Here is a 23079-nt window from a genome sequence, read left to right on the forward strand (position 1 = left end):
ATGCTTGTGAAGGTGCTGGTGAAGGTGCTGCTGAAGGTGCTGCTGAAATTGCTGCTGAAGATGCTGGTGAAGGTGCTGGTGAAGGTGCTGGTGAAGGTGCTGGTGAAGGTGCTGGTGAAGGTGATGGTGAAGGTGCTGGTGACGGTGCTGGTGAAGATGCTGCTGAAGGTGCTGTTGAAGATGCTTGTGAAGGTGCTGCTGAAGGTGCTGCTGAAGATGCTTGTGAAGGTGCTGCTGAAGGTGCTGCTGAAGGTGCTGCTGAAGGTGCTGCTGAAGGTGCTGCTGAAGGTGCTGCTGAAGGTGCTGCTGAAGGTGCTGCTGAAGGTGCTGCTGAAGGTGCTGCTGAAGGTGCTGCTGAAGGTGCTGCTGAAGGTGCTGCTGAAGATGCTGGTGAAGGTGCTGCTGCAGGTCCTAGTGAAGGTTCTTGTGAGGATGCTGGTGAAGGTGCTGCTGAAGATGCTGATGAAGGTGCTGGTGAAGGTGCTTGTGAAGATGCTGGTGAAGGTGCTGCTGAAGGTGTTGGTGAAGGTGCTGGTGAAGGTGCTGGTGAAAGTGCTGCTGAAGATGCTGTTTAAGATGCTGGTGAAGGTGTTGGTGAATTTGCTGGTGGAGATGCTGGTGAAGATGCTGGTGAAGGTGATGGTGAAGGTGCTGGTGAAGGTGTTTGTGAAGGTGCTGGTGAAGATGCTGGTGAAGATGCTGGTGAAGGTGCTGGTGAAGATGGTGGTGAAGGTGCTGGTGAAGGTACTGGTGAAGGTGCTGGTGAAGATGCTGATGAAGGTGCTGCTGAAGGTGCTGCTGAAGATGCTGGCGAAGGTGCCGGCGAAGGTGCTGGTGAAGATGCTGATGAAGGTGCTGTTGAAGGTGTTGCTGAAGATGCTGGTGAAGGCGTTGGTGAAGGTGCTAGTGAAGGTGCTGCTGAAGGTGCTGCTGAAGATGCTGGTGAAGGTGCTGGTGAAGGTGCTGGTGAAGATGCTGGCGAAGGTGCTGGTGAAGGTGCTGGTGAAGGTGCTGCTGAAGATGCTGGCGAAGTAGCTGCTGAAGATGCTGGTGAAGATGCTGCTGAAGATGCTGGCGAAGGTGCTGATGATGATTTTGAATATGCTGGTGAAGGTGCTGGTGAAGGTGCTGCTGAAGGTGCTGTTGATGCTGTTGAAGGTGCTGCTGAAGGTGCTGCTAAAGATGCTGTTGAAGATGCTGGTGAAGGTGCTGCTGAAGGTGCTGCTGAAGATGCTGCTGAAGATGCTGTTGAAGATGCTGGTAAAGATGCTGGTGAAGGTGCTGCTGAACATGCTGTTGAAGATGCTGGTGAAGGTGCTGCTGAAGGTGCTGCTGAAGATGCTGCTGAAGATGCTTGTGAAGGTGCTGCTGAAATTGCTGCTGAAGATGCTGCTGAAGGTGCTGCTGAAGGTGCTGCTGAAGGTGCTGCTGAAGGTACTGCTGAAGGTGCTGCTGAAGGTGCTGCAGAAGATGCTGGTGAAGGTGCTGCTGAAGGTGCTGCTGAAGGTGCTGCTGAAGGTGCTGTTAGAGATGCTGACGAAGGGGCTGGCGAAGGTGCTGGTGAAGGTGCTGCTGAAGGTGCTGTTGAAGATGCTGGAGAAGGCGCTACTGAATATGCTGGTAAAGATGCTGGTGAAGGTGCTGGTGAAGGTGCTGGTGAAGGTGTTGACGAAGGGGCTGGCAAAGGTGCTGGTGAAGGTGCTGCTGAAGGTGCTGCTGAAGGTGCTGCTGAAGGTGCTTCTGAAGATGCTGATGAAGGTGCTGGCGAAGGGGCTGGTGAAGATGCTGGTGAAAGTGCTGCTGAAGATGCTTGTGAAGGTGCTGGTGAAAGTGCTGGTGAAGGCGCTGCTGAAGGTGCTGCTGAAGGTGCTTCTGAAGATGCTGCAGAAGGTGCTGGTTAAGGTGCTGCTGAAAGTGCTGGTAAAGGTGCTGCTGTAGGTGCTGCTGAAGGTGCTGCTGAAGATGCTGGTTAAGATGCTGCTGAAGATTCTGGCGAAGGTGCTGGTGTAGATGCTGCTCAAGATGCTGTTGAAGGTGCTGCTGAAGATGCTGGTGAAGGTGCTGGTGAAGGTGCTGGTTTGGGTGCTGTAGGTGCTGGTGAAGGTGCTGGTTAAGGTGCTGGTGAAGATGCTTGTGAAGGTGCTAGGGTAGGTGCTGCTGAAGGTGCTTGTGAAGATGCTGGTGAAGGTGCTGGAGAAGGTGTTGGTGAAGGTGCTGGTGAAGATGCTGGTGAAGGTGCTGGTGAAGGTGCTGGTTAAGGTGCTGGTGAATGTGCTGCTGAAGGTGCTGCTGAAGGTACTGCTGAAGATGCTGCTGAAGATGCTGGTGAAGGTTCTGGTGAAGGTGCTGGTGAAGGTGCTGGCGATGGCGCTGGTGAAGGTGCTGCTGAAGATGCTGCTGAAGATACTGCTGAAGGTGCTGGCGATGGTGCTGGTGAAGATGCTGGTGAAGGTGCTGGAGAAGGTGTTGGTGAAGGTGCTGGTGAAGATGCTGGTGAAGGTGCTGGTGAAGGTGCTGCTGTAGATGCTGCTGAAGGTGCTGGTGAAAGTGCTGGTGAAGGTGCTGCTGAAGATGCTTGTGATGCTGCTGAGGGTGCTGGCGAAGGTGCTGGTGAAGATGCTGGTAAAAGTGCTGGTGAAGGTCATGCTGAAGGTGCTGCTGAAGGTGCTGCTGAAGATGCTACTGAAGATGCTGCTGAAGGTGCTGCTGAAGGTGCTGCTGAAGATGCTACTGAAGATGCTGCTGAAGGTGCTGGTGAAGGTGCTGGTTAAGGTGCTGGAGAATGTGCTGCTGAAGGTGCTGCTGAAGGTACTGCTGAAGATGCTGCTGAAGATGCTGGTGAAGGTTCTGGTGAAGGTGCTGGTGAAGGTGCTGGCGATGGCGCTGGTGAAGGTGCTGCTGAAGATGCTGCTGAAGATACTGCTGAAGGTGCTGGCGATGGTGCTGGTGAAGATGCTGGTGAAAGTGCTGCTGAAGATGCTTGTGAAGGTGCTAGTGAAAGTGCTGGTGAAGGTGCTGGTGAAGGTGCTGCTGAAGGTGCTGCTGAAGGTGCTGCTGAAGATGCTGCTGAAGATGCTGGTGAATGTGTTGGTGAACGTACTGCTGAAGATGCTGGTAAAGGTGCTGTTGAAGTTGCTTGTGAAGGTGCTGATGAAGGTGCTGCTGAAGGTGCTGCTGAAGGTGCTGCTGAAGATGCTGCTGAAGGTGCTGGTGAAGGTGCTGCTGAAGATGCTGGTGAAGGTGCTTGTGAAGGTGCTGCTGAAGGTGCTGCTGAAGGTGTTGGTGTAGGTGCTGTTGAAAGTGCTGCTGAAGGTGCTGGTGAAGATGCTGGTGAAGATGTTGGTGGAGGTGCTGGTGAAGGTGCTGGTGAAGGTGTTGTTGAAGGTGCTGGTGAAGATGCTGGTGAAAATGCTTTTGAAAATGCTGGTGAAGGTGCTGGTGAAGGTGCTGGTGAAGATATTGCTGAAGTTACTGCTGAGGGTGCTGGTGAAGGTGCTGTTGAAGGTGCTGGTGAAGGTGTTAGTGAAGGTGCTGGTGAAGATGCTTCTGAAGATGCTTCTGAAGGTGCTAGTGATAGTGTAGGCGAAGGTGAATGATAATGGATTAATGTTACGAAGCATAAAAGTCTACAGAATAAATTATATATAATAAATTATATACTAAGAAATAATTCCCAGAGTTGGGAGAGGTAATGACTGCCGGGAAGACCAAGTGAAGAACTCCTGCCAGCTCTTCAACAAAGGAGAATGAAAATAAGAAAAACAGAGAAGAAATGGGGAAGAAGCAATTGGAAGGAAGACCAGTGGGAGAGAAAAATAGAGACATTAAAGAGAGAAGTGGGTGAGGGAAGCGATGGTGGTCACTGGTACGTTAAACTCTATCATGGAGAGAGTTAATGACGGGGCAAAAGCAGAGATTGGAATGCAAACTTCTTAAATAAGTCTAAGTGGCCGTAAGAGATGCAAGGGAAAGAGAGCACAAGGGAAAGTGAAAACAAAGGAAAGCTGGTAAGAAAGAGGATGCTGCTGAATGCTATTGACCAGCTTAGAAACGAACAGTATAAATATTAACGTTGTGTTAAATAATTTCGAGGTTAAAGCTAACAAGTGATCTTTTATGCACTTAATCATCTATGTAGATAACGTTTAAGGGAAGTGGTAAAGCATACCATGCCACAGTTATGTCTCGTTTATCTGTGTACTATTTCTACTGTGTTACACGTATAAAGATTATACCTTCACTGTGTAGCACGTTTCTTCCTATTCTCACTGTCTATTCTCACAGTCTCTGCATACTTCCGTGTTTCACTACGTAGTGTTTTGTTTCACTGTGCTTGCACTCTTATGAAGTACCTTGCATTGTTATGCAGTACCTTGCACTCTTATGCAGTACCTTGCACTCTTATGCAGTACCTTGCACTCTTATGCAGTACCTTGCACTCTTATGCAGTACCTTGCACTCTTATGCAGTACCTTGCACTCTTATGCAGTACCTTGCACTCTTATGCAGTACCTTGCACTCTTATGAAGTACCTTGCACTCTTATGCAGTACCTTGCACTCTTATGCAGTACCTTGCACTCTTATGCAGTACCTTGCACTCTTATGCAGTACCTTGCACTCTTATGCAGTACCTTGCACTCTTATGCAGTACCTTGCATTGCTTTGCAGTATCTTAACTGTGTAATAGTTTGCCTCTCCCTGAAGTGCCTTGTGTCACTGTGTAGTACACTGCATTATGGTGTACTACATTGATTTACGGTGTAGTACCTTCTATCACTCTTAGTATTTTGCTTAGCTGAGTAATTTTTTTTCTGTGTAGTACCGTGTATCACTGTGAAATGCCTTGTAACACTGTATAGTACCTTGCTTCACTGCATGTTAAACTGATTCACTGTTTAGTTCATTAAATAACAAAAAGGCACAATACCGTGACTGGAACGATACACAAATAACCCGCACATAAAAGACAGAAGCTTACGACGACGTTTCGGTCCGACTTGGACCATTGACAAAGATATAGTTCATTGATTTACAGTGTTGCACTTTACTGTGAATTAACTTTCCTCAGTGTGTATGACAGTGCCCCACTCCGCCGTACCTTGCCTTTTCCTGTACTACGTGCGTAGCTTCGCTCTGCAGTAACTGACATGGTTGTGTAGTTTCTTGCTTCACCTTATATTAACTCTCTTCGCCGTATAGTACCTTCATTCATTATTTAGTGTCATAGATCGATGTGTTGTAGCAAGATACTGATTAGTATCTTCTTCACTTACAGTACCTCGTAGCAAGATACTGAGTTGTATCTTGCTTCACTGTACAGTATCTTGCATCATGAGTACCTAGTTTCAATGCGTGGTTCTTTACTTTGCACTTTGATTCACTTCTTAGTACATTAAAGGGTATTACAAATACGTGTTTGTAATTATTATGAAGCCGTATTTGTTTTAAAAATACGAGTATAGTTTTGCATTATAAACAGTATTGCAATACAGAGAGCTGTTAATTTGACATAAATAAAGACTGGGTGAGTAGGCTGACCATTTTGAAAATATGTCTCAGCAATAATTACAAATTAGGTTGGACACTTATTTAGGAGGTTGGTGGTCTATAGGAAGATCAGAGAAGGTTTTCTGTTAGTTTGGTCCCTGAGGAATATCTGAAGACATTATAATCATTGAAGCTAAAAATAATGCATAATAAGCTGTAAACAGGGATGGGCTGCGAATATATTTTGGGATTTACGTGCATATTGTGAAGTTCGACAACTATATTATATAATTGCTGTGATCTCTGTTAAAGATAAAAGATTTTGTAATCATCGTTGTCCGATAGTGCAACTAATTAATGAATGTGTAGGTATTTGTGCTTGCATTTATTTTGTTTACCAGATATTTTGTATTGGCAAATGTAATTACGATTTCGATGGTAATTACTAGAATATATTGCCCAAAATATCCATATGTAAAATAAAATTGCTAAAAGGTCAGCAATTTTAATAGTATGCGGTAGAGATAAAAATTCGTGGTAGATTTTGTGTAAAATGCTTACCCTGTACACAGTGGCATTTGGGGGTTGTGCACTTTGGAGCTAGTGACAACCAAGAGACAGATAGAGCATCAGATAAGAAGGTTGTGATTCTGGATGGCACCTAAATGCCTGTCGTGGGTTTGATACAAGAACTACAGTTATGCTGATATGGGTGACTAGTACAGCAGGGTATTTGAGGGTGGGCAATAGTGTATTTTATGGTATTTTAACCGTTTTATAAGCTATGCCATTTATTACATCAAGTGGATGTTCTACCAATATTGCTGTTTATAACAGGAGATACTTGTAGCTTCGTATTGGGTATTGAGAGGCTGGTGGACATCGTAGTCCAGATAAGATGTTTAGTGATATCTGATCTTCATTCGCAAGTGACGCGGGGAAAGACGTGAGCAGATGTACATGTATATTACATTAAAATAACAGGGGTGTGTCTACTCCTCTGTCTCTGGGTTCTTGATGAACAACAGTAGTGATGAGCTCTGACAACCAGTGTCTATATAGTTCAGGATATTGATGCTAACTAATATTTATGGTGTTATTTGAATTTATCATTGATTATTAACAAATTTCCCTAATTTTTACCTAGTCTCACTGTATGCTGAGAGTTAAATCGTTTATATGAATCATTTAAAAATTTTGAGACAACAAACCACCTAATAGCTATCAGAAAATTGGCATCAATATGTGTTGGAAAAATAAGACACAGAATGCTGAACAGCATAATTTACGCAGCACGATAATCTCTCATCTAAAACAAATGTACGTAATGTAATAGACGAAGTGAGTTAAAGGCAGATGGATTTTTCCACGTGAACCAGTGCAAGGGAGCAACCAACACTTACTCCAGGAAGTAGGAAATGTCCAACCATTGCTGGATTAAATGTGGATCCTGGATCGGGTACTGTACCCTACAGTCTCTAACATTCTTAATCCCTTTCTGGAGCTTCTGTTTATTTTCCTCCATGGACTAATTCCATGAAGATAAATGAGGCATCTATCCTGTTACTGTCTCCATGAACACTTGTCTAAATATTACCACCTAGTAGGATGTGTGACACCCATCAGGGAGATCAAACACACAAATTTTCTGTTCGGGTTAGACAGAAAATTTTAAGTTATAAGAGAAGAATGCTGGAAAAAATGGTAAAGTTACACCATGGAACCTAACTCGTCACCCTAGATGTTGTTTGAGTTGTAGTCACGAAGCCTGACAAAACTTATAGCATTTAATAGCCTGTAGGAAGCTTAATGTAGCTACCTTTACAGCCTGGCCAGGTCACCACAGAGCCTAACCAGAGCTAACTGGAGTCTGGCCAGGTCTTTATGGAACCTGACCAAAGCTCTCTGGAGGCTGACCAGAGCTCCCTGGAGCCTGATCAGAGATCTCTGGAGCCTGATCAGAGCTGCATGGAGCCAGCCCAGAGCTTCCTGGAGCCTGACCAGAGCTCCCTGGAGCCTGTTCAGAGCTCCCTGTAGCCTGACCAGATCTCATAGAGCCTGACCAGGTCTCCTTGATGTCTAACCAGATCTCCCTGGAGCATGACCTGGTTCTCTTCTACTCATACAGGCGGTTTTGGATTAATTTGGTATGGCCAAATTTTAGAATGAACTGGATGGTATTACGAGCACAACTACTGTTAGATTGTCTATGATACCTCGCAATAAAACAGTAATACCATCAAGGCTGCATTTAGTAAAGCAGTTCAATAAAGTTATAGACAAAAGTATTCACCAGAGATTTTTTTTTAAGTGTCCATGTATTTTCACCACCAATAATATTTACATTACATTGACAAACACCTCATCATAAATAATTTATATATAGAGAGAGGGCAGAAATGAGCATGCTTACTGGCTATAGCGAGTGAGAGACTGACCTCCAAACGTCTATCTGGGTGCTCATGGGGGTCAATGCCCACGCAGCCCAGTCCTTGACCAGGGTGTAGTTAGAGGGTCATCTATCCTGGAGCTCAACCTGTCATTCTGGTAGTTTATTACTGAATATTGCAAGGCATCCTGACACGTATACTGACAATAAGCTTGTTGGATTTTGCTGATTAACGAGGAAATTCTTGATGTATGGTTGTGTGATTCACACCAAATAAAAATGATGTACTAAGTGTACGTATCAGATGTTATCGACATACTGGGTCACACTTGCTGCAGAAGCACATAGAGAGAGTGAAAATTGCAGTCCTAGCTTGTGTATATTTATACCAGGGCTACTCAATTGGCGGCCCGAAGTCCGAATCCCGACCTTCTGAGTGTTCTAGTTGGACCGCGAGCTGCTGGAGAAAGCTTAGTTAAATAACAGCTAAATGGAATGCATACACTGAATAGAATACAGTATTCTAACATAGCTAAATAGCTAAACTGTGATATTTTCTTCCATTCAATGGTATTTCATACTGGTAATTATCACTTGTGCAATGAAGTTGACTTTTTTGGGATTTTGGAAGACTGTATCCGGACCTTTGCATACATTGGTACTTGTCCAAGTAGACTTTTGTTCATAGTAGTTGAATAGCCTTGATTTATACCATCAGCTGCATGACATTCGTGTAAAAAATCACTCCTAGTTCATTTCAGAGAACGATAAGTTACATCCTGAGTCCTCTTCTAGGTAAATATTCTCCAGCATACTTAGACGATGTGGTCGTATGAATATAATGGAATGCAAGTTGCGTTGAGCGATACACACTGAATAGGAGTGACGTACTCAGTACCTGGCACTGATGGCACAGTGGTATATTGGGTCATATCTGTCGCAGAAGTATTCTCAGGTGGTATAGACATTTACCCCATTTTAAACATTTCATTCCTTTTAAAAACATCTAGCTCATTTCAGAAAGCTATAAATTTCATATCGAATCCTTTAATATGTAGGCTTTTAAAAAAATATTTAGAAAATTTGGATGTATATTCTTCTACTTTCAAAAGCCACTTGCAAAAATTTACGAAAACTATTTCGTTACCTGGCAAATCAAACTTCAAACTAAACACCAAAGGTCCTTCCTTCAAACTTCTAAGTTTTCGCTTCAAACTTGATGGCATCTAACCAAATTCAAATAAATGTTAGACTACTGCAGGGACGCCAACACCGTGGATGATCGTCAAGAAAGATTTCTAGGAGTAGCGGTAAATTTAAGGTAAGTTATGAGCAGTACCAAAATAGCCGCTCCACTCACTAATAATACTAGAAGAAAATAGTATTCGAATAGCAATCAAAACTGCTGTTGCATTTGCAGTCTGGGCAAGAGATAAGCAAAATCTTATTACTTTACATGAAATTAAATATAAATTGATATTTTTGTATTATCATGTTTCTGAATGGTAAATTATCATTTGATAAGTTAAAAGCAATATTAATTAACACACTTGTGCTTTCAGAGCACAAATATTTTTGAGAAAGGGAGATGGAAATGGACTCTAAGGAGTTGCCATGGGAGGGAGGGGGTAGCCTAATATATTATGATGATGCAACTCAAACCCAGTAATCTATTCAGCCACAAATTCCAAGGTCTTGCTTTAGGTAGAGATCGTTTTGATAAGGACCTGCCTCGTATGGGCCAGTAGGCCTTCTGCAGTGTTCCTACATTCTTATGTTCTTATGTTCTTATGTCTGAAATTGCATTATTTAATAACAGATAAAGAAGCATTAACAGTTGTGAAGGGAATTAGGTATCCTGCACTAAATATCTTCAATATGACGTCAGGATCATATCTGATTACCGTGCTTTGCTTCATATCTACAAGACTAAATGCCTAAGAATTAAGGGTTAAGAACTCTGCGAATTCCTACCAGCTCCCCGCAGTAATTACCCGATGCGGCTGGATGAATTTAAACTAAATCACTTTGTTAGGCACAGGGTCATGGAAGAGCAGAAGAATATTATACTAGTTAGTCATCACCGTGGAAGTGTGTGTGTGTACTCACTCGCCTCTTCACTGATTGCTACTAGGTCCTCTCTCTCCTTGCTCCATGAGCTTTATCAAACCTCGTCTTAAAGCTATGTATGGTTCCTGCCTCCACTACGTCACTTTCTAGGCTATTCCACTGCCAGACAGCTCTATGACTAAAGAAATACTTCCTAACATCCCTTTGACTCATAGGAATCTCCAATTTTCAATTGTGACCCCATGTTTTTGTGTCCCATCTCTGGAATATTGTGTCTTTGTTCACCTAGTCAATTCCTATCAGTATTTTATATGTCGTCATCATGTCTTCTCTAGCCCCCCTGTCCTCTAGTGTCGTCAGGCCGATTTCCCTTACCTTTCTTCGTAGGACATTCCCCTCAGCTCTGGAACTAGTCTTGTTGCAAACCTTCACACTTTCTTTAATTTCTTGACGTGATTGACCAGGTGTAGATTCCAAACTGGTGCTGCATACTCCAATATGGGTCTGACGTATATGGTTTAGAGGTATCGGAACGTTATTCTTAGATTTGCCAGACGCCCGTATGCTGCAGCAGTTATCTGATTGATGTGCGCCTCACATGTGCTCGGTATAATACTCACCCCAAGATCGTTTTCCTTGAGTGAGGTTCGCAGTCTTCTTTGCCCTTCCCCGATCTTCATTACTTTGCTTGTAGCCTGTCCAGGTCTCTTTGTAGTCCTGCCTGATCCTCGACCAATTTAATTCTCCTCATTAACTTCACATCAACTGCAAACAGGGACACTTCTGAGTCTATCCCTTCCGTTGTCATTCACATATACCAAAAACAGCACAGGTCCTAGGACTGACCCTTGTGGAACCCCGCTCGTCACAGGCGCCCACTCTGACACCTCGTCACGCACCATGACTCGTTGTTGTCTCCCTGTCAAATATTCTCTGATCCATTGCAGTGCCTTTCCTGTTATGTGTGCGTGATCCTCTAGCTTTCGCATTAACCTCTTGTGAGGAACTGCGTCGAAGGTCTTCTTGCAGTCCAAGAAAATGCAGTCTATCCACACCTTGTCATAAAACTCCAGTAGGTTTATGGCACAGGATTTTCCTTCCCTGAAACCGTGCTGGTGTGTGTGTGTGTGTGTGTGTGTGTGTGTGTGTGTGTGTGTGTGTGTGTGTGTGTGTGTGCGTGCGTGCGTGTGCGTGTGTGTATACTCACCGTTATGTACTCACCTGTATATGGTTGCAGGGGACGAGTCATAGCTCCTGGCCCCGCCTATTCACTGGTCAATACTTAGTCACTCTCTCCCTGCTCCATGAGCTTTATCATACCTCTTCTTAAAGCTATGTATGGAATTTGCCTCCATTACTTCACTCTCCAGATTATTCCACTTCTTAACAACTCTAAGGCTAAATAAATACCTCCTAACATCCCAATGACTAATCTGCGTTTTCAATTTCCATTTGTAGTCCCTTGTTCCTATGTTGAAGCGCTAGTTTCAGAAGAATGCAGTTTCCAGAGCTGCATAACAACCAATCTTTGCTCTTTACTCCTATATAGTAGGTGATTTGTTGCTAGTACAATATTTTACGAGAGTCAATTTAATACCAAAATATTTAACGATCTTAATTAAAGTGTTTTGAGCAGGCTAGATAAATCTCAAGGGATTTAAGGAGCTGCTTAGATTGTGACCAAAGGTTCTGCGAATTATTTACCTTCGCTTTACATCCTTTTTCTGCTGAAATCAACCCCTCCCCCTACCCAGGATGTGTGACTCTGCCATTCCGGGAGCTGTGCTTCTCTGTCTACTCGTCACCTCATTGTAACAAAGACTCCAGATAGCTGGGTTGAACGTCTCTTAACGGCACACTCAGATCTGTGACTGTGTTCTACTGCACTACGTGTTCACTCGTACACCTTATTAGGTTCAGGTCTATTCTACCTCTGGTGTTCAGATCTCAGTCTTCAGTTTCGGATGGCCAAATCCTCCAGAATAATAATAATGATAATAATAATAATAATAATAATAATAATAATAATAATAATAATAATAATAATTTCCATTTTATTTGATTGCTGTGTATTTCTGCACTTCTAGTCACTTCTGCACTTTGCATCCCGACTACGCTGTGCTGGGTATGAGAATAGCAGTGTCACTTTTTCAAACCGTCCAGTAAAGTGATAAATGATGCATAAAACCTTTTGTTTTTGGGACAAATTTCACGAGAGATTTTTTGTTCTACTTTGGTGTGGAAAGTCGATTTGTCCACTTCCCCTCCCCTATATCTAAATGCAAATTGGCCTTTGAAACACAGGTTACATGGTACATCTCAAGTATTAGCTTCAGAAACTGCAGTGAACATGATAGGCCACACTTGTAAGTCTCTGAGTCATACATGTATACATACTAGTATGCCTCTGATACCATGGTTTTCATGCTACACAACACATGTGCTATGTAGTAGCTGAGGTGGGTTTCTTGTCTCCTGAAAAAGTTGTGGGATCAGAAATGATATCCAATTCTAAAATCAGTTCAACGGTTAATATTAAATGATCATCAAATTATTTTTCTGGTTGATTAAAAAGTAACAGTTTGTGGTGATATATCATTATTTTTTATAACTTCAATTTGAGTGTAAACGTTTTCCCTATTGACTCTGCTTATACGCTAGTCTGTAAGTCTTTATATGGGGCAATGTTAGGGAAAAGTTCACTAGATGTACTTATTTTTGTGTGCACGTGAGTTTGGCTGCTGTGTGCCGCTTCCATCGCTTCGTACCAGCCTAACTATACACTTCAATCTGGAGTAGTAAGTTATCTGTTGTTGCTACGAGTTTTAGAGAGTCACTCGACTACCCGGACCTGTGATAATGCCTAAGAATTTAGAGCCGGCAAGAGTAACCTTAAGGGATTTAACTAGTTGCTTTGACTGTGACAGAAAGTCTGTGTACTATTCTTCTTCACTGCACATCCTGCTATTGTAGAAATCAACGCTACATGTGTGTGACTCGGCCATTCTAGGGTCGGCGTCCTCCTCTTTCGACTCGTCACCTCCTTGTATCTGAGACGTAAGCAAGCTAGAATGATCATCTCATTAATGATTCACTCAGATGGATGCCTTCATACTAATAATCATCAACTTTCATATTCAGAATCACCAGCATTCATATTTACACTCACCACCTCACTCACTCATAGTCACCAAGCTTCATACTTACACACACCAGCCTTCGCCCTCACACTCACTAGCCAACACACTCGTTTCACCAGCCTTCGTACTCATTTAACCAGTCTTCATACTCACCAGCCGTACTAATCACGGTCATCATACTTCGTATTCATACCCTTCAGCCTTCATATTCATATTCACAAGTCATTATTCTCATAACATGAAGCCTTCATATTTATAATCACTAAGACGTACACTCATGATCACTACCCTACACACTCCAGGCAACATACAATTAGTCAAAATATTACACATTCATACACATCAGCCTTCAGATTCATAGTAATCAATCTGGTTTACACTCATACCAGCTTTCATACACATATTCACCAATATTTATACTCACCGGTATTCGTATTGACAATCACAAGCTATTTGGCGTCGTGGGTTACCAGAAAACATGTTTCACTTCCTGTCTGATAGCCGCCATCTGTATGTTGATGACAATGACGATTATTTCAGCTTTAGAATTTTTTAATTCAATTTCGTAATCGTTCAGATTCACACCATTACCGCTGGAATGTTACCAAAACAAAATTTAGCTCAAATCTGTAGAAAGATTAACACAATTACCGCCAGTGTGTACTTGGTCACTTCTGCTGCTGCCTGATAACATTCCAGGGTCGAGATGTGACACAGAACGGATAGCAACAGAGTATAACTCCTGGAAGACAATAAATTCTGCGGTATACTAAAATCTGACTATGAATTTCACTGGACATTCGGCTATTACATTTTATAGATCACCATAAAACTAAGAATGAATAAGTCTGTCTCAGAACCGTCGACATATGACAAACTTCTAACACGGGACTAGAATAACAAGCCAACAGTTGTGTGTGTAACGATATGCAACATCTCTACTAATCCAGATCAACTCAAAAAAACTTCTCGCAACAATGTAACGCATATAATAAGTATGAACTTACCAAGGCTTAGATATGTGTGTGTGTGTGTGTGTGTGTGTGTGTGTGTACTCACCTAGTTGTACTCACCTAGTTGAGGTTGCGGGGGTCGAGTCCGAGCTCCTGGCCCCGCCTCTTCACTGATCGCTACTAGGTCACTCTCCCTGAGCCGTGAGCTTTATCATACCTCTGCTGTGTGTGTGTGTGTGTGTGTGTGTGTGTGTGTGTGTGTGTGTGTGTGTGTGTGTGTGTGTGTGTGTGTGTGTGTGTGTGTGTGTGTGTGTGTGTGTGTGTGTGTGTGTGTGTGTGTGTGTAGGGAAGTATACCACCAAACACTCACTTACATTATCAGTTAACTTGAAATTTCTAAATCATAACAGAGGAAATAACACACAGGGAGAGGCCCAGATAATGGCACAAGTCACCACACTCCGCCAGAAATGGTTCATAAATCTTTACAGAAATGCGTTTAAAAATCAACGTATATAAATAGCAATTAGTTTTCAGTAATGAAAAACTCTTCTCTCTCTATCCATCTCTTTGACTTTGAATTATCTTACCCCTGTCCCTTAGTCTGAGATATTGTAAAGACCACGAGGGACCAGACGAGGCCAATTCCTGACTGGCAACGTTGACAGTGACACAGTAATACAAGATTATAACTTGCACAGTAAGGACACAACACAGTTCAACAGGAGATTCAAGACAAACCACGACCAACACTGACTCAATAAAAAGTCAACAAATTTACACAGTGTGGATAGAGCCAACAGCTACCTACTGACTCAACGTAAACCATGTCCAACACTGACAAAACTGTTGCGTGTGTCAGTGGCTAGCCGACACACTAGTGTGTCAGTGGCTAGCATGCACATTGTGTTAGAAGCTAGCATGCACACTAGTGTGTCAGAGGCGAACTTGCTCACTAGTGTGCCAGTGGTTAACCTACACACCAAAGAGTAAATGGCTAGCATGCACACCACTGTGTCAGAGGATACCATGCACATTAGTGTGTCAGAGGCTAGCGTACATACTAGTGTGTCAGAGGCTACCATGTACACTAGTGTGTCAGTGGCTAGCGTGCATACTGCTGTGTCAGAGGCTACCATGCACACTAGCATGTCAGAGGCTAGCATGCACACTACTGTGTTAGTGGCTAGCATGCATACTAGTGTGTCAGCGGCTAGCATGCACACTACTGTGTCAGAGGATACCATGCACATTAGTGTGTCAGAGGCTAGCGTACATACTAGTGTGTCAGAGGCTACCATGTACACTAGTGTGTCAGTGGCTAGCGTGCATACTGCTGTGTCAGAGGCTACCATGCACACTAGCATGTTAGAGGCTAGCATGCACACTACTGTGTTAGTGGCTAGCATGCACACTAGTGTGTCAGCGGCTAGCATGCACACTACTGGATCAGTGGCTAACATGTACACTAGTGTGTCAGAGGCTAGCATACACACTAGTGTGTCAGAGGCTAGCATGCACACTACTGTGTCAGTGGCTAGCATGCACACTAGTGCGTCATAGGCTAGCATGTGCACTCATACACATGTGCGTCATAGGCTAGCATGTACACTCATACACATGTGCGTCATAAGCTAGCATACACACTAGTGTGTCAGTGGCTAGCGTGCGCACTAGTGTGTCAGTGGCTAGCGTGCGCACTAGTGTGTCAGTGGCTAGCATGCATACTGAAGATTGAGACACTTATGCAGCATATGGGAATCTTTATTCAGGAAACGTTTCGCCACACAGTGGCTTCATCAGTCCAATACAAAGAGGAAGGCGTAAGGAGAGGAGGAGTATGAGGTAATCAGTCCCTCAGCCTGGAGTCGATGTCTTCAGTCCATCAATCTTGTAGAATATATTCTACAAGATTGATGGACTGAACACATCGACTCCAGGCTGAGGGACTGATTACCTCATACTCATCCTCTCCTTACGCCTTCCTCTTTGTATTGGACTGATGAAGCCACTGTGTGGCGAAACGTTTCCTGAATAAAGATTCCCATATGCTGCATAAGTGTCTCAATCTTCAACTTGTCGGTTTTTCAAACCATTCATCACAGCATGCATACTGCTGTGTCAGAGGCTACCATGCACACTAGCATGTCAGAGGCTAGCATGCACACTACTGTGTTAGTGGCTAGCATGCACACTAGTGTGTCAGAGGCTACCATGCACACTATTGTGTTAGAGGCTAGCATGCACACTACTGGGTCAGTGGCTAACCTGTACACTAGTGTGTCAGAGGCTAACGCGCACACTAGTGTATGCCAGAGGATAACGTGCACACTTGCGTGCCAGAGGATAGCATGAATACTAGTGTGTCAAAAGATAGCATGCTCACTAGTGTGTCAGAGTTAGCATGCACAAGTTGTTAAGGTTACAAGGTTGCAAGTTGTTAAGGTTACAAGGTGACAAGTTGTCAAGGTTACAAGTTGTCAAGGTTACAAGTTGTCAAGGTTACAACGTGACAAGTTGTCAGTGTTACAAGGTGACAAGTTGTCAATGCTGCAAGGTGACAAGTTGTCAAGATTACAAGGTGACAAGTTGTCAAGATTACAAGGTGACAAGTTGTCAAGGTTACAAGATGACAAGTTGTCAAGGTTACATGTAATCATTGCTTATTTTCTCATCAGAATTTTTTTTCTTGACGGCAATATATACTCAGAGAAAGGAACATGTTAATTGCATATGCAAACTGTTGAGTCAATATCCAATAACCAACTTGGAAACCTGGCAGTATAGGCAGTTTAAGGCAAGCAAGCATCAGTTCTTGCGGATCGGTCTTCAGCAGGAAATTGAAATATCGGTCAACGTTGATATATCTGCTGTCTACACAAATAAATCTAAATTTTGTCTCAAGTTGTGGAAACCGACTTACACTGGACGATAAAATCTGTTTCTCAGTCTTTCTCTTTCTGTGACTAAGCTTTAAACACGTGATATTACGGCAGTCTTGAAAGCCTGATAAAAGAACTGAACCCCAATTCTAAATTCCATTGAGTAAACAAAGCATCAGAAAGTACATAATGTAGATTTAAGTTAGGGAAAAACTCAATATAGTTAGACACTGTGACTTATTCCTGATCAGAAGAAACATTCTCTAGTTATTTCACAGAAATCATTTTGATTAAAAACTTGCACCACAAAACTTAACCCAAAAACAAGAGAAAAATTCCTTGAAGGAAACACATCAGGAAAAAAAGTTTAATTCTCGCAGGAAGATGCATTCACTAGTTATTAAAAAAAAAATTGTACCAATACAGCCAATGCCCATCCGGACCATTTCATATGATGTATCCGTCAATAAAGACAGAAACTACTCTCAAATATTTATTGTAATCACTGGAAATTGTTAATCTGCAGAGATAGGTCATTTAGCGACTGTGAAATTGGAGAAATTCATTTAATGCAAGCAAAGGGAAAATAAGTCTTATTTCCTCTCGGGAAATATAATCTAGTTATATGCAAAATATTAGAATACCATTAATAATACCAACCATGTTCCAAGTAGCATATACAAGTGTCGAAAATTTGAAGCCTATCAAAAGAGGGTTTCTAGTCAAATCATGGAAACAAATTTCGGGAGAGGCCTATGTAAAATTGATCAACGGTGGCTCCTGCATTTACCAGTTGTCTCACAAACCTTGACCTAAAAATACTTGACAAAGTTGGAGAATATGAAAGTTATCCGATAAGTTCTTCTGAAGGTATAACAAATCTTGGAGTAAATAAGTGGTAGGGGAGACGAGCGTAGTTTGAACTGTGTCGAGTCCAACACAAAATTTAGGATTCACTAAAATCGTGAAAATTGAAAATACTATTAAAAAGCTAGTTTTTAACATTTCTTAATATACTGTTTTGATTTCATTTCTGATCTACTTAAAATTCTCTGTAATCATCTAAAAAATATACTTGATTTTGCGTTTTATTAAGAAAGTTATGTTTGTTAAGGAAATCAATAAAATTGATAAATTACCACGTACATAGATCGAATTCATTGCATTTATATTTCTAATCAAGAAAACTCAAAGCGTACATGTTTGAGGCCGATCTGAAGCGTCATTTTCTAGTCATTACAAGACCACCTATCTATTTAATAAATCTGGTAATTTTAAATTTGCACGCTTTTTTTAATAAAACCCATTTGCACATAACTGTTAAGAATCTACTAATTCCATGTTTTTTCAACAATTTCATTAAAATTTCTAAATTGCACGTAAACATTTCCTTCCTTCTTATCTAATACATCAGTGTTTAGTAATTTTATTCAGGTATACACAAATACAGTTACATAGATTATCCTGCATAGCAGCACATGTGTAGAGATCCCAGGATAACCCCTAAAGGCCAGACAGAATGACTTATTTCCATTGGGCTCCATGTTAATATTTTGAACGGAATTTAATATAATAATGTAGCAAGGCGACTTTTTTTTCTGTAAAACACTCCAGGGCTGAGAATATGAAACTGGTCAGAAGAGACATTCGTCAGTTATCACTCAGATAACTGTGCACAAACTAAACTTAAGGGCTACTATCCTGGCCGTAAATATATCAACAGGAATCAAACTTAATTTTGCATATAATATAGGCAGATGAGCACAAATGTTATTTTCATTCTCTGCTGTCGTCGAATTAGAAGGCATCTTTCTTGAGGGTTTGAAGCTACGCCAAAAGAATACTGGAAGTTATCCGAGCCATTCCAGAAGGCTGGAAATGGAACTTACAGCTTTGGTCATTGAGAATAAACATATTCCTTTCCCAATTATTCCTAGAATTTAGACCCTGTTACCGGACTCCGGCATTGATCGAATTATGACCAAAATAAAAACGATAAGTTGGAGGAAAAAGAAAAAGAAGAGAATATAATATTGTTGCAGCATCTTAAATGTTCCTTTTCGGAGATACCTAATTAGCCTATCTAGTTTGAATGCGAGGTGTTAATAATGTAGAATTCAAATGAATTTTTTCCTACAACTTTTCTTTATAATGTGGTTTCTTTTGGATACACATTTCTTACGAACAAGTTACAAAAAGTATACATTGAGGACTTTGGGAAAAGCTGTTTGACAGTAATAGCGTAAAGTCGTAACATTGGCATTAGTCAAGTGCAGAATGCTGAAAGCACGTAAAATAAAAGAAAATAACTAGAAATCAAACGAGCCTTATTTAATAAGTATGTAAAAACAAGGATAATGGTGGTGACGATGTTAGTGATAAGATGATGGAGAAGTACAGACTCAGGCTGATGTCCAAAACACTGGTGATGAAATATACTTTCTAATATCCTAAGCCTGTCCACTGATATTAGGAACAGTTCAAAAGAGACGTAAATCGAATTTGGAGAAAGCTTCAAGAGGCCCATCTGCATCCCGGCTCAGCGTTTGGGACATCACCGAATACTTCACATCTTACAACCTTATAAGGCAGGTGTTTGGTGTGTAAGAAAGAACTAAATTAAGTTGCACCAAGTGTGTTATGTGACTACACAAGGTATGTAGTGTACTACTACTACTACTACTACTACTACTACTACTACTACTACTACTACTACTACTACTACCACCACCACCACTACCTCTTCCTGCCTATATATAGCCGTCCTGCTCCACTTCTGGTTAGTGTGACTTTGTAAATGGTCCAAGCCGGACCGAAACGTCGTCGTAAGCTTCTCTCGTTTATGTGCGGGTTATTTGTGTATCGTGTATGTAAATCTTCTTATTGAGTGATATCAAATAAGAAGGTACAATTCTCTACATTATTAGTCAATGTTTCTTACAGATGTACTTGAGATTATGAATAAGTATTTAGTTTATTTTATGAAAATAATTTGTTTGTATATTTTAATAATTTCTTCTACCGAATCTTGTATTTTCCTTCCAAAAATATATGAAATGAAAACTATTAATTATCAATAGACACTTATGAAATATACCAACGAAAAAAAAGTCAGCCTTTCAAATTTGGGAACATATTAGAAAAACATAAAAATAATTTTTTTTTTCACGAGGGAGTCTTTATTATCATATGCTTATTTAAAAAGAGATCATGTCAACTTCTAGAGCTTTTCTATGATTAAAAAACAGAAAGTGACACAATATACTTACATAATACTACCACTTTTAAGTAATAACCTTAATCCTATATTTACTAATATAAATGCATGTTGTGCTGAATAATCCAAACTGGTGAGTTAGGCCTAAATTGCAAGGGTGTTTTCTGCCGAATTAGCAGAGTAATTTTTTTTTGTTATAAATCTGAAAATAACGAGAAAATACATATCATTGATTTTAGGTAATATTAAACTTATTTAAATTGATCTAAGTTCATAGTCAACTTGTGAATTTGTGGTCATGTTTGTTTTGATGGTAATTTCGTAATTTTGTTTGACCATGAATATATTTTTTAAACTTTATGATCTCTCGTTGCTTTGGAAAGTCCAGTGTCTGTGTTACCTTGCAACTTTCTTTATTTCTTTCAAATGATTCCTGATTGCGTACATGCATAAGACGTACCTGGCAATGTTTAACAATTTCTCCAAGTTCACCATTATACTGCACTCGTATCCATCAGAAACCTGGATCAGTTCTAATTATGTTTCATTCAACAAGATTGTTTTATTAACATGTCTAAGATCCATATTTTCCTTCCTACACAGACTAATCAAGGTCTTATCTTTATCAAGGTTTGACTGGTAAATGGTAAGGGATACCTTATTAGTCCTCTCCAGAATGTTCATCCTTTCCCTTGTTAGTACTAGAATTCTCTTGATTCAAGGATCTTCTTAAATTACCTACATACTTAGGAATGACACCATTTTTAACCCTTCTTATTGCAGTTGCGTGAAGTAATAGCAAGTAAAAAACATATTCCATCTTCTACTAATGAAGTTAAAAACTATACTGTCTCCCTCTCAGTTTCTAAGGATAACCTGCATATAATCTTATTCTAGTCATAGGAACGTCACAGAGATAATAATCGGTTTGATTAATGACACAGCCGCTCTCTTTGTGGTAATTCATGTCCTCAAACCTATGTATTATGTGTGGTATCAACTGGTCAAGTGAATCAACTAGTCTTCGAGGTTGAAGATTTCAAAGAATACATTTATGGCAAGTTGACTATATTTTGGGGTCCACCATAAAATTATATATCACATTCCTGGTTGTAATTGACAAACTATGAATGTTAGAGATCGGCATTATGAGAATATCACTATAAATATATGAAAAGATCAATATATCCTTTACACAAAATTCAAGGATCTATATTTTCTGGCTATGTATTGTTTTTCAAAATTTTCTGAGCGTTATTAACACACCGGATTACTCCTGCCTCTGGTAATTCTTTTTCATATGCTGTACGTCATGCCTGACGGCAGGAGGGTATTGTGAAAGTCTGAGTTGTGGAGAAAAAATGTATGTATCGTGGCCTGAGAGATGACCGACGGACTCTTTGCTGACAGACATTTGACCGAAATAATTGGCCGAACGGACATTGCGCCGACAGTGATTTGGCCGAACAGATAATTAGAGAAGGTTAGGTTTAGGTGATGAGTGGCAGTTCGGTCATGTGTTCATTCGGTGAAATGTCCGTCAGCCAACTGTCCGGAATCCGTAAGCATATAATGATCCTATTTGCCCAAGATCATATGAAGTTCCCGTTGAAACTAGTCGAGCCGGATTGATACATTTCATCATGTTTGTATCCATCATTGTTTACCTCATCTTTCCTTCACACTTCATCCATCTGTATATATTACTAAACTTCTTTCTCTAATTTCTCGTACGTCATGAGTTATTTCTAAATCAATCTGCATAACCTGCCACTTCAGGATTACATTTATTATGCATGTCTGGGTAAGGTTCTTACCCAGACATGGTGAAGCATGTAATATTTCTTAATTTCACTTAATATCTTAACACAGCTTAACGATTCTTACTTGAATATGATAAACAAAATTGTTACTGACTTCACACTGATTTTACATTTCACTTTGTCACTTTAATTACGTTTTCACATAAAGTTTCCAGGCCCCTTAACGTGACTAATATATTTCATATCTTCCTTTGTGACGACGCCTCACAAAAAATTAAATTTTTCACACTGAATTTGAAAGTATCCTTACAGTAAATTATTACACTTGTCACTTTGTGCGTGGACACTTACATTTTTCACATATGGTATATTTACAAAGATTTTTTTATCCTGTTCGGATGCAAACACTTTGTTACACTTATTATCAAGTTAATAATTTCAAGCATGTCACTCATTAAGTAATCATATTAGCTGAATGAGTTACTAATATATACATTCATATGACACAAGGACCATCCAACTAAGTATTTAATAATTACAATATGTTTACCTTCGCTTGTTGCTGAAAAAAGTGATATAACAGATATTACAGTCACAGGAGGTACTGATGGAGGTGTGTCAGACAACACAGCAAGTGAAGAGTGACACAGCAAGTGAAGAGTTACCCAACAAGTGAAGAGTGACACAACAAGTGAAGAGTTACACAGCAAGTGAAGACTGACACAACAAGTGAAGAGTTACACAGCAAGTGAAGAGTGACACAACAAGTGAAGAGTGACACAACAAGTGAAGAGTTACACAACAAGTGAAGAGTGACACAACAAGTGAAGAGTGACACAACAAGTGAAGAGTGACACAACAAGTGAAGAGTGACACAACAAGTGAAGAGTGACACAACAAGTGAAGAGTGACACAACAAGTGAAGAGTGACACAGCAAGTGAAGAGTGACACAACAAGTGAAGAGTTACACAGCAAGTGAAGAGTGACACAACAAGTGAAGAGTGACACAACAAGTGAAGAGTGACACAACAAGTGAAGAGTGACACAACAAGTGAAGAGTGACACAGCAAGTGAAGAGTGACACAACAAGTGAAGAGTGACACAACAAGTGAAGAGTGACACAACAAGTGAAGAGTGACACAACAAGTGAAGAGTGACACAACAAGTGAAGAGTGA

Source organism: Cherax quadricarinatus, chromosome 12, assembly GCF_038502225.1.
Source record: "Cherax quadricarinatus isolate ZL_2023a chromosome 12, ASM3850222v1, whole genome shotgun sequence".
In the NCBI taxonomy this organism is placed as follows: Eukaryota; Metazoa; Arthropoda; class Malacostraca; order Decapoda; family Parastacidae; genus Cherax; species Cherax quadricarinatus.